Source organism: Poecilia reticulata, chromosome 1 (genome assembly GCF_904066995.2).
Source record: "Poecilia reticulata chromosome 1, P_reticulata-male-v2, whole genome shotgun sequence".
Lineage (NCBI taxonomy): Eukaryota > Metazoa > Chordata > Actinopteri > Cyprinodontiformes > Poeciliidae > Poecilia > Poecilia reticulata.
This window is the reverse complement of record NC_088830.1, coordinates 16627035-16639738: the sequence shown is the minus strand read 5'-3', so window position 1 is coordinate 16639738 and position 12704 is coordinate 16627035. Positions and strand designations below refer to the sequence as shown.

Here is a 12704-nt window from a genome sequence, read left to right as displayed (position 1 = left end):
CTGATATTCAACAATGACTTTAGAACTCTTTCACTTGTGCAGAAATCACAATTCATTGGGATGAAAAAATATTGTTGAGAAGGAGGAAACAAAGCTGCAAAAACCACTCCGTTACAAAAAACCTGATTTCTTTATTACCTTAAGGCAATTACAACTAATTTATTTTCAACTAATTTTAGATGTCTCTCTGCTTCAGCACACCTGGCTCCAATAATAGATCATTAGCAAAGCGTTGCAGCTTTGTATTAGCAAAGACTGTATGCTAGTGAGGCAGCTTTGCAAAAAGGGATACATATGAAAGTTGCAGGACTCTGGCTCTCGAGGAGTGTAGTTTGAGACTACTGATCTAAACAGATATCAGTACTGAATTTCTTGTTTTTTAATAGTTATCTTGCATTAACAGCATAGAAAAATATATGCTACGAGCCTGGTAAAAACCAGCCCCCTGCCCAATGCTTTGCTTCGTACAGAGACTCCGGGCTCTCAGCTAATGAGAAATAATTGCTTGCTGGAGGAGTGGACTTTGTTGAAGTTTTAAATTTTACCCAAGGGTTGATATTTGCCCCTTCACATATGTAAATTATGCTATGAAGCTTACCGAAAATCACCTGTGCCGTAAACAATTATCCACCACTGTGAAGAGAGAAATGCAGAGCCGAACGATACAGCAGTTAATGATAATTAAATATTTGGAAGCATGTCCAACATTCACTGAATGGGTTAAATCACTTCCTATGCTGCCATTGCTAAAGCTACAGGCAGACTACAATTCTAAAACAGAGCAGAAAATTGACATCGTCGTTCGCAACTTCTCCTTCTGTTCACTGATTGGCTCAGTAGGTATTCTACCAGAGGAATCCAGTTCAGTGGGAGAAAGCCCAGACTGTGCAGTGAGGGAAGATTTGAATCGAGCAGAATTGCGCAGGAAGGCAATGGTCAGGCTAATGCACCATATACATATGCTAATAATATTAAAAATATGGAGCCACCAATATTTGTCTTTTTAAAAGGTGCCTAAGACTGTTAGTAACTACACTATTACAGTATGTTACACAAGGTCTCCACATTATCAAAACCATATTATCAAATGTGGGTTCCGATTCAAGTCTGAAGCGTTCTTTAAACTAGGGTTGAGACTGTAATTAATTAATTACATAGATTTTAATCATTGAACATTTTTAAGCAATTAAGCCCTTTTTATACACACTAGAGTCCCAAGCCAGAACTCTTGCATTGTGTTTATGTTACGTATGTGAATCTAACATAAAACATTATAACAAGTGACGTCTGAATACTACAAAAATGGGTGATAAAACTACTACTTTTGACCCATTGAGGGTTAAGTTTTTACTTCAAATGATGCAGGAAAAGACTACTGTTGTCTGCAAGTTGTGCAAAAAAAAAGAGTTAACCTATCACCAAATCAAACCTAAAATGTCTTCATGCAAGCACCAATGTCCATAATGCTAATGTCAGCTTCCACAATCCACATTTGTAAAGAAGTATTTTTTTTCAAAGAAGCTACATGAACTATCAGGGGTTCCTGGAACACTTCTAAGTGCAATGGGGATAATGGCACTTTGCACCAAACTGATCTCCCTACTATTTTAACCAACATATCACCCTAGAGTCGTCCCGCTTGGATACCTCTCTTGCTTTTCCTCTAAGATTTGTAAAAGTATTCAAGTGTCGTGAAGATTTCAAAGAAGCAAACATGATGACATCCAGCAAGGAGTTGCCAGCAAGGAGTTGCCATGCTGACAACCTAAATTTCATTCTTGAATTTAAAGAGTCAAACAAACAAACCAGGGTCAATCTGTCCATAGGTGTCCAACAGGGAGCCCATGATAGAGGGACTGGAGTTGAGAAGGGTGGGTCAAAAGAGAGTGTTTAAATCAATATCATCTCCATTACAGGGACAAGATGATGTCTGCAGAAAAAGAACAGCAGTTGTGGTCTGCTATAGTTTGATAGGCTCAAATGAAATGCCTTAACGGGCAATGACCGTAATGGCTGCCTGGAGAGCAAAGAGCGCACTCTCCTCTCCAAGCCTTCCATCTTTTTAGAGCTTAGAACAACTTCAGTTTGTCTTTTTGGTCAACCAGAGACACAGTGAATGGAAAAATCATCCCTGCTGCTTGAAATAAAAGGCCAAAATAAAACAAACGCCAGGAGAGTTTCACCATATTAGCCTCATCTACACTTAGGTCACATCCCGCAGAGAAGTGAATGCAAAATCCCCCTTAAGTTAATTTTATAAGACATATCCTCCCTATGCATTATGACTGCTTTCTCCATGCTGAAGCCTTTGCAGCTGATAGTCAAAAACCACCTGCAGGAGTTATTTAACAATTTCCTGAAGTGCAGCTGGAGCAGTCCTGTAGCTATGTAAAACATCCAGAAACGTCATAAACCCAATTACAAATGCTAAATTTTTTAAGTGCATGCCAACATTAAAAAAATTAAAATAAAAAAATAAAAATTCAATACTTAGCAGAAATGAAAACAAAAGTAGCAGCGCTAATAGCGTCTTACAGAACACAGACCCCCTACCTGGCAGCCCCTGTTTCCACGACCCCCAGCTGTTTGTGGATTGTCGAACCATAGCGGCCCGTTGACAGCCTCCCCCAGATTGCCAATTTGCCGTTGGTGGTCCAAGGTTTCGCCTATCCTCTCTCAGCATTGTGCAACTGGAATAGGTGCGTCCTCCCCTGTTCACGCTGCGGTTGTAGCTCCCCGATCTGATTGGACAGCGCTGAGCGAGACCTCATCAGCAGAACATCCCTGTTGTCATGACAACTTGGCGATTTCCCAACAGGGGTGTGTTGGTAGAAGGGTGGGGTGGCGGGTCACGTTTGCTTTCTTGCCTCCGACTGGCACAAGCAGACATTTTTCATCATCGTTACTTCAGCGCTTGCCGTTTCCCTTTCACAGATCTAGCGGGCTAAGCTAATCTACCCAGCCTGCGATCTTCGAGAATTTGTGGGCCATTCTGCTCTAAACCTATGAGTCTACAGGCAGCTGTCTCACCAGGATTTCTTTGCCCGATGTCTCGCACCACAGGACGCCAAATCAGCTTAAAACGATAACCATAGTCATTATTCTGACACATGAAATTCAAGAGGTGGATCGCAAATTTAGCAATGGCCTTTTAAGTCAAAGCAGTGCAAATGGTTTTCTTTTCCGTTTGGATAAGTGGATAATTATTATTTTAGCCCTTAAGCATGAATGCACACAATCAAAAGTTCTTCCAGATTTGTTTGAGAACGTTGATTTCAGACAACACATTTGAGAACCATATGTCAAGTTTCTATTAGAAAGTGAACATTGAGATTACAACCAAACATCTCACTTCAAACATGAAAAAAAAACATTTAGGGCTAAATTATCAGAACTAACTCACTATTGTGCCAGTTTTGTCATCATGCTAACAACATGCCATTCAGTAATATAAAAAGGGAAACTAAATCCCACAGAATGAGGCTGGAACAGATCAAGGACAACAAAAGAAATAAAGAAGTCGGAGAGGACAGAAAAGAGGGTGAAACCGGGAAGAAAGTAAAAGCAAAGCATTATTCTGTTGTCAACCATGCCATGCACAGCCCAAGCAGATGAATGTTTTGTGGCTGAGACACCCGCTGTGCTGCTAGCCTGCTAGCCCATGATAGCTAGCCTGTTCCCAGGGTTTTCTCCAAATTACCTCCTGCCGAGATGGAGATGATGACCTTGGCTGCTGCTGGAGCTCTCCTCCCCCAACTAGGGAGTGAAAGGCGGATGCAGGACAGAGGGCTCGAGCCTTTGATTACTAATCCCCCAAACATTGTACTCCAGCCGGCACCCTACCTGGCCTTCAAGCTGGAGGCAGCTTGGCGGTGGCCGCTGAAAGCAGGTGATGAATGGGGCATAGCTGCTGGAAGCCAGGCTCCCTGGGTAGCAGGGGAGCTTTGCAGGCCCACAAAGAGGCTCATGCCAGTTTCTGTTGGATTCTCAAAAGTTTTAATAGATTTCAGAAGAAACTAAAAGCACGCATGCTATTAGTGTTTGAGTGTTGATGAGAGGAGGCCGTCTAAAAAAAAAAATGGACATGTAACACAATTGTTAACAATAAAGTAAAGCGAAAGAAAAAAAAGCAGCCAGCATGAACATTACTTTCACTTTCACCAAACCAATAATTATCAAGTTATATGCCAAAACAACAAAGTAATGAACTTAATCACACAAATCTTAATAGAGCGTGGTATGAAGGGCTATAAATATCTTAAAGCGGTAGAATCCTTTTTGTATTGCCTCCGCCCAGCATGTGTTAGGGACTTAAATCCAATCTAAGGTCATCAATGGTAATTTCAAGTTTTACCATTTTATTTTTTATATTTAGTAACTAAAAGAGCCTTCTGAAGACTTTGGTGAAAACCTCAAAATAGTGTCTATGTAAATCTTTCTGGTGTTCATTGAAAAAGTAAAATTTTTTCCATAAAAAGTCTGTGGGAATAAACTGATAAAAGGAAGGTATTTGTACAAAATTAGCCATAACAAGCAGAAGACGCCAACCAGCAGAAGACACTAACCAGCACAATCACACTGATCACTATGGGCAGTAACGGTGACTCTCAAATTTGTTGACTCAGGTTTTCAAACCGTGACAAGCAATTCAGTGCTCTTACTGAACCTATCTGGATTTTGAAAATAGAAAGTTCAGCGAAATCACAGAAGTAAAAAAAAAAAATGCACAAACCTTCTCATTGTAACATCAGTAGCATTTTGGCAGAGACGGCTGGATGCCAGAATCTTAAGAGTACCGGAGCTGAATTCAATGCCTCTTGTCAGGGGAGCCTGATGTGATTATCGCCCCCTGCTAGGGCAGGGATAGTGAAGTTGTCTCGTGCTGGCAAGGACGCCCAAAACAGCGCTGCGGGATGCCCCTCTCGCCGTCCCTGGTCCGGGAACATTGCAGCAGACGCAACGGGGGTGCAAAACATCCATCATCTTTTGCAAAAGGGTTTGTGTGTTTGTGTGTGGCGTCCGCGCATGTGTGAATTCCAATTTTGTTTTGCAGTGCAACATTGTTGTTCCTCCTCATGCATGGCAGCAAATGGGATACTGCAGACAGACTATGATCACTGATCTATAAACTTGTGTACGAGGTCAAAGCACAGTCGACTGGACACTTCTGGGCTTATTTTTTTTAAATGCGTCTTCCTGGGTGTGTAAAAGAACTCTAAAACAGTCCCTTGAGTATGTACACATTTCTGTTTGCCAGAAAGCGGGTAAAAATCATTGTTTGTGCTGCCTTAGGAATATTCCCCTCCTCGTACTTTCCACTGAGGAGTCTGTTGCTCCGGGCTCATATCGACAGATCCACTGCTGCCTATTGATCTATGAATTTGTACAATGTGATAATAGCAACATGTCTGTTCAAGTTGTGGGTTTGTGATGTGTCTGTTTATTTATTTTTTTAATGTCCTTGACTGTCTTTGTAAAAATAATTTTTGCAAAAGCAGCTAAATGCAAAAGAACATTTAATTAAACAGGTCCTCAAAAATTTCAGTCATCTATATGAAGGCACAGTTTGCTTTAAAGCCACGCAAAAGTTGCAATTTAAGTAGAAATAATGAGTACAAAAAGTTATACATAAATAAAACCCAGAATAGTAAAAGGCCTCGGAATAACGAAACTCTTCCCTAAGGAAATGTTAATGCCTGCTGATTGGAAGATGGGTTTTACATGTGATTTTAAGATGGAACCTGCAGCTCAAGCAGGTGTATGCAACACTGATAGTTAACCCAACTGGTGATGCGTTTCTATGTACTTCGACCACCCCGGTGCAGATCAGGAGAGCTTGCCTTAGTTATCAGGGCATTTCAGTAGTTTTCCCCACATTGTACCACCCAACCCCCCTTTTGCTTTCTGTGCTGTCCCCCTAGAGGCAAAGTGGGTAAAATAAGACTTCAAAGCAACTCCAAAATAGTCCTGACACAAACTCATTTCCTCATGTTACATGATGGGGGCTGGCAGGCTCACTAGACTGCTCCAACTCTGGTATGTCTCAGCCTCCTGCTCTGTGCTACTTCATAACAAGGGGTGGTGACAGGATGCCATTTTGACAGAGTGATTATGGACAGTCTGACACAGACTTAAAAGAAGCATGTTGGAGGTGGGGTGTGGGGTATACAACCATCTATCTGTGGGTCATGGTGCGCTCAGATGAGATGAGGAAATGGGAGCTCATTTAGGGGGATGCTATTAGTAATAACAGGCCACAAGTGAAAGTAAATAAGGATGAAGCCTCAAAGTACGTCAGTTTACTGGTTATACTGCTAATACAGGTTTTGTTAGTTAACATGAAATGACTTTGTACAAATGGCAACTAAAGGGTCAGTTACCAAACAACAAGCAAAAAAAATGCTAGGTCATAGTGAGATCAAACATTTTAGCCTCACACCTTATTATATATATGACACTCAAAATCTCTGAGTAAAAATAGAAGATATTTGGATGCTAATAAGGATGTCTTATTGGGCTAGCAGCATTTTAGGTACTTAGGAGCAGAAAGAAGTTTGACACAGAGAAAAGATGCAGTTAGTTTGTACTGTCTAGTCATTAGATGTCAAGAATGTTGAAGCTGCCATTGCACTGGACCATTTTATAAATGCCTAACTAAAGGGTTATTCCACAGCTTAGAGGGGCAGTATAATGTATTTTCTAGATGCATAGTCCCATTTTATAGCACAATCAAGTAACTGTGCTTCCTTCAGTTTATTATAAAAATCCTACATATCAAAGAATACTTAAAAGAAATTTCACCTTTCAATGTGACGCCTTGAAATTGGACCTCTGTCTATTTAAGAAGTTCTTGCTTTTTTCATTATGCCATTTGCAATCGTTCATAGGAGCATTGCACTATGAGTGTTTTCACACCTGATATTCCAATAGACTCGGTTCGATTTGCTCATTTTCAGCTGGTGCAGTTCACTTTCAAACTGCACTATGTCAAACGATCCAAACGAATTGAAAAACCTGATTTCACCTGTGGTGGCGCTGCACCATACTGAATGAATCAACACAAAACCTCTGAAGAAGACCGGCGCAAGGTCCTTCTCCTCAAAATGTGAACAAAAATGGGGTAGCATCAGAATTTAGCGGTTGAAGGATTTTTCCGTTGATACACATTACAGATTTGGACATTGGCTATTAGCCGTTCCTGCAGGCGCCATTACCACACACTCACTGAGTCACGTCCACAAAACCATACTGCTCCAATGTGGGATAAGCAGGAATCTGTCACAGAAATGTTCGTAGCTCCCTTATTTCTTACCCAATTTCTATAAAATATGATATAAAGCCCTACAAACAGAAAAAGCCTGCGCACACTAATGACCTGGAAATGTGTTCATTTAAATGTTTTCCATCTGTCACGGACATGTCCAATATGTAATGACTCTTTTTTTTAAATTTAGCTTTCATGTTCTCCTCCACTCCCTCTCCTAGCAACACAGTTTTTGTTACGTTACTAAAATGAGCGAAGTTTGTTTATTTTTTCCCCCCTAAAGGAATATAAGCACCTTCAATTCTCGCTTCTATTGATTTCGAGTTAGGAGACGTGAATGCAGCTAGCTAGCTAGCTAGCTTCTTCTCCTCTGTTTCCTAGTAGCCATCGTAGCCTTGCGCCTACAGTCAACCGGGTTATTTGTTTTTTGGGAAGACGTCAGTGTTTCAGAAAGTTTTTTTTTCTCTGGCTGATTGGTTAATTGATTGGTTAATTATTTTTCGTGTGGAAAGGAGAGCCGAGGAGACGCAGAGCCGTGGTCCATATAAGCAGGTAACAGAGTAAGGTAAGCTGTATATTCTTACCTTATCGCAGGTAGCAGCTCATTATGTGAAATTCAGCCCAGTCCAGACTGTAAACCAGCTGACGAGCTTTTTCTTTGTTTTTATGGAGGTTGGGGTTGGCAAACAGCATTGCCACATAGCTCCTCTTCTGCAGTGAAGTATGCAGCCGTGTTTGTCTTCACCTTTACAACTTCAATATTGCTGCATGAGTGATGATGCAGTGACGTTATGCTATGAAATTATTTTCCCGGCCAAGTTTGTTTTTTCTTTCTTTTTTTTTATGCAGGTATGTTTTTGATGATTGAATGACATTATAACATGATACAAAGCTCAAAAAGTATATTTTACATAACATACCCGTTTTAATTGAGTCGGGACTCCATAGCGCGACCTCTAGTCCAAAATCTAGAATACATAAACTGATATAACCTGGACTGAATATTTTGCATTGAATAGAGAATATTTTAAAACACTTTTGGAAAAACAAGATAAAACTTTTTTTTTTTTTTGGAATTACACACCGATGTTCTTTAGAACTCAGTTTGTGATGTATGAAAACGTTTTGCTATTTTTGAAAACCAGTTGCTCAAAAATTTTGGTATAAAACATTGTTGGGATCACTGGGGGATCTGGGGCCAGGGGCTGTGGCCCCCACCTGGGTGGGGCCTTAGTGGCTTTGGTAGGTGACTTTCTGATGGGTTACTACCGTTTTTACCATCTGCAGGTTCTCTCTCCCTTAGGGAGTGCATTCTGAAGGTGGGGTTGTGTGGATAACCTTGGGCTCTGTGGGGCTTGCTGATTCTGTCAACCCTGGGGTAAATGGGCCAAGGGCCTCACTCCCTTGGTGTATTTGGCAAATGGGGATCTGACTCTGTGGGAGGAAATTTTAACTGGGGTTTGAGTGAACTAGAGGATCAACACTCTCCATCCCTGGATTCTTCTCTCCTCTTTCTCCATCACACCACCACATATGTAGGCCCTTTGGGTGCAGGTACATCTCTGCTGTGCATAAAAAGGTTCTCCATCTCTGTCCCAGTTTTATTGCACAACGACCCGGTCTGCTTATGTCCACCTCAGAATGAAGTTATTAAAATGTTCTGAATGTCATATCATAATTTTTACACAGACTGAAATACAAGGTACACCTTAATCTAAATGTGCCCCACTTTTATTGAACAGAATTTATTAAAGATATTTTAGGAGCAAATGAGTTATATTATAATATTAATTGACCTTATTTATGTTTGACTTGAATTGAATCATCAAAACATGCAGGATAGGGATGGAGTAGTATTAGAAGAAAAAAAAAACTGAAAATAAGATGATCAAAATGAAACAAGTCAAACTTAATCAAGTTTGACTTTTGATATATTCATAAGTAAAGATGCAAAGCGATGCCTCTCTGTGTGATGGAAAGCAGAAAGAAAAAAAAATCTTCACAGATTTATTCGGCCCTGAAGTTGATTTGGCTCAAACTCAAGCATTTGACACACTTATTACTAAGAAATTATAAACTGGCATCAGATCTGAAGTATAATTTGGTAAGAGAGTATAACTCCCTGGACTTCTTCCCATCAAAGGGACTTTTAATTTGAAAGCTTTTATATGATTTCCCTGTTTCTCTCTGCACCGGGGCTGTGCTGCTGTTTCTGGATTGTGAAGGGGTATGTGATAAATGACACTCCCATTAGTCGCAAGGTATTTGATGGATGGGGAAAAATCTGCAGCTTGGAGCAGATAGCCTGCAGTGCCATTTAACCAACAGGTCTCCAGTTGTTGCTAAGGACTCTCCTCTGCTGCAGCGATAGTGATTGGTCAAAGCATTTAACTCAGCGAGGAAGACTTGGCTGTAATTTATATACATGGAAACCCTCACAGGCTTCCAGATAAGACCCAGGATTTGATTTTTCCCGTATAAAAGAAAGAAAAGTGTCCCCCAACAACAGAACTGCTGTCTTGGTATATTATACAGAATAATCGGGGTAATATAGTTTAATCACAGAGTAAAATGAGGTGAGATTATTAATCAAGATTACATGATGCCAATATTAGATAAATCCAGGATGTAATATACCTCACATAATTAAAGTAGAAATAAATCCGGCCAAGTCGATAAGATTATAATTGGTTAAAACACACAGTCTGCACTAGATATTGGCAGACAGTGCGCAGAAATTTCTTCCTGCACACAAACCTGCCCAGATCTGTAGATGCGCAGGAGCCCCCGTTCATTAAAAATACAAGTCAGGCACTTACAAAGTTGTGATTCACAAAACAGAATAAAGAAAATGACTAAAATTGTGCCTAAGATGGCTTTATCTCATTTCACCCCTGCAGAACAGAAAACTACTAGCTCACTCAATGCTATTCATAGATTCGATGAAAGCTATTGACTTTCTTATTGCTTGAGGACACATTGATTTTTCTCTTTGATTGTGTTTTCCACAAACACTCGGCGAGGCAAAGCGGCTTCAGAGTGATGCACGGATGTATCAGAGTACCTCCCCGCATCGAAAGCATCCAAAAAACAGATACCTGTCAGGATCATGCAAACGAGCGCAGGCAAGAGAGGAGCTGCAGAGCTGGAGCAGTGGCACGAACCTGTTGAGCGACTCTTCCTTCCTCCCCGCACAGCTGCTCGGAGGAGGACACTTGTTTCACTGAGAGAGGGTTTTGATCTTTTTGCATTGGCATCCGCTTCCTCCATCTACAAAGACCATGAAAGAGAATGAGTAATTCATCTATCTGTGTTTTTGCGCACTCGCGCGTGCGTCTGCTTGACCTATTTCTGCTGTCCTGACATGGGATTGGCATTTCTGCACCGCAAGTATTAACGCAGACGGAAAGAGCTAAAAAAGAATTTTAACTCGTATGAAAGACTAACACGCGCGCTGAGCCGCACATCTTTAATCTGCTCTGTTTATATCACTTCTTGCATGCAACTTCAAAATGATGTCGCTCACAAATATGTAATCTGTGTTTTTTTTAATATATATATATATATATCAGGTTTGCCAGGTGCTTTTAGTTAGATGTCAACCTTAGATGCATTTTGGACATTTTTTTCCCATTTGTATTTTTTTGTGGCTGAAAACTACAACATTAGAAAAAAACTCACGTAAATCGAATACAGTTCACTCAAAAATGCTCTTTGGCAGTTTTAAAGTTAGCAATTTTTTTTAATTCTCTTCTGACTGAGAGTAATATTTAAGTTTTGATGGACTTGAATCTGGTAGAGAATCTAGGTTGAGATTAGGATAATCACAAAGACTTGGAGCTCATCCCCAAAGATAAACCATCAACGCATCAGTGGAAGCAAACAAAAAGCCGCTCAGAAATAATACAAAGGGTTTGATTTCCATAAGACCAAGGTTTCTCCACTGCTTATTTAAAAGGTTATAAATCATTTTTGCCATAACATTTTTTAATGAAGTATAAATAAAAACATACATTATTTTCATTATGAAATTTGAGACTCATTCTACATTGTTTTATTATTTGTTGAGAGATCCCGTTTCAGTTGTTGTAAAAATCAAACTTTTAGGTTAAATAAAATTAAGAATTTGAGCCAGAATGTCAAGTATGTTGGTGGAGGGATGAAAGTTTGGGGGTTTGTTTTGCAGCCTGCATCTGGCAGAGAGGAGGTTATAAGCTGCAGTGTATAAACACACTTGTTTTCATATTTGCTTTAGATTTTCTAATATAAACATTAGCTAGGATAAATATGCTGTATCATGGGATGTGCTTTGTCTGAAGATGTATTTATTTAAGTTAGTAAATCTCCACCATAATCTAGCCTCATTTCAGTGAGCCTCATCTCCCATGTGACAGGGACTCCCATCAGACAAAGGCAAAAGCTCCTGCAGACAACACACAGCCAGTTTATTTACTTTAGAATTAAACCCACTTAAAACTATAGGTTTTAGTTATGTAGTTTAAAATCTTGGCCTCCCATGTAGCTGCACAATGCAGCTACATGGGAGGCCAAATACATTGACAGGACTCTAAGCCTTTGTATTTGAAGTTAAGCAGAAATCTGCTTAACATCTACTCTGATAGAGCAGGCTGGGGAAGAAAGAGATAATGTGGCACAAGGGAGTGAGGAGGAGTAAACGTGAAAAGGGAAACTGGGAAAACAAATCTGATTCAGACAATAATTAACTAAGCACAAAAACTTAATTAAAATCTAACTCAATTAGCAAGACTGAGCTAAAAAAATTGTCATTTTTTTATGACAAGATTTTGCCATCAAAGGATGACATGTGGCTAAACATATTGACGTTGGTCAAACTGTGCAACAGCCAGAAGAGAAAATTAAAGGGTGTGGTGCAGTTTTTGGATGTTGACCACCGAAGCAACATATATGACCGCCGTCTGACAAAATCAGATTTCGATACAATAATGCAATCTTACAGTTCTTACGTTGATCCTTAGCCGGCAGTGGGAAAAATTGTGATGTGCCACGAGAAAATTGGAAACAATCAGATCAGAAACAAAGAAAAAAAGGATACGTTTTTTTCTAACAGTCTAGTAAAGGACTGTTAGAAAAACAACATCCTGGCAAAGGTCCGTTTATGTGTTCAGGGGAAATGCTCACCTACATGTAGCCCAGAGCCACTGCAGATACACTTTGCTATCAAAGTAAATGCTGGGAGAGAAGAAATGAGACTTCTCCACATTGTCGTTCAGCTGTACAGCATGTGGATGGATAGTGGTTTTATTGTATTTTTTTCAAAACATGCTGGTTTAAAGTCATGAAGAAGCTACCACATCTTTAAAACAGCCGTTTACCATGTTTTGAAATGGTAAACTTTGTTTTTAATTCAGCCTGTTTACTCAGTAGATCTGAATCTTTTCGGGGTACCTCACAGCTGATT

At 40.0% G+C, this 12704-nt stretch overlaps 1 protein-coding gene across 6 annotated transcripts in view; it reads right to left on the bottom strand.

Annotated features, from left to right (window-relative positions):
• Positions 1-8273, bottom strand: part of LOC145551728 (uncharacterized) — a 74469-nt gene extending 66196 nt beyond the window's left edge. For 2 of the 6 annotated variants that reach the window (XR_014087616.1, XM_081607295.1), the window contains exon 1: positions 2554-3466. The gene's annotated coding sequence lies outside the window, so the exon portion shown is untranslated. Of the gene's footprint in view, positions 1-2553; positions 3472-7848 lie in introns of those variants that run through there. The other 4 variants (XR_014087620.1, XM_081607298.1, XM_081607300.1 and 1 more) reach the window with 4 other exon arrangements.
• Between the last annotated feature and the right edge of the window lie 4431 nt (positions 8274-12704).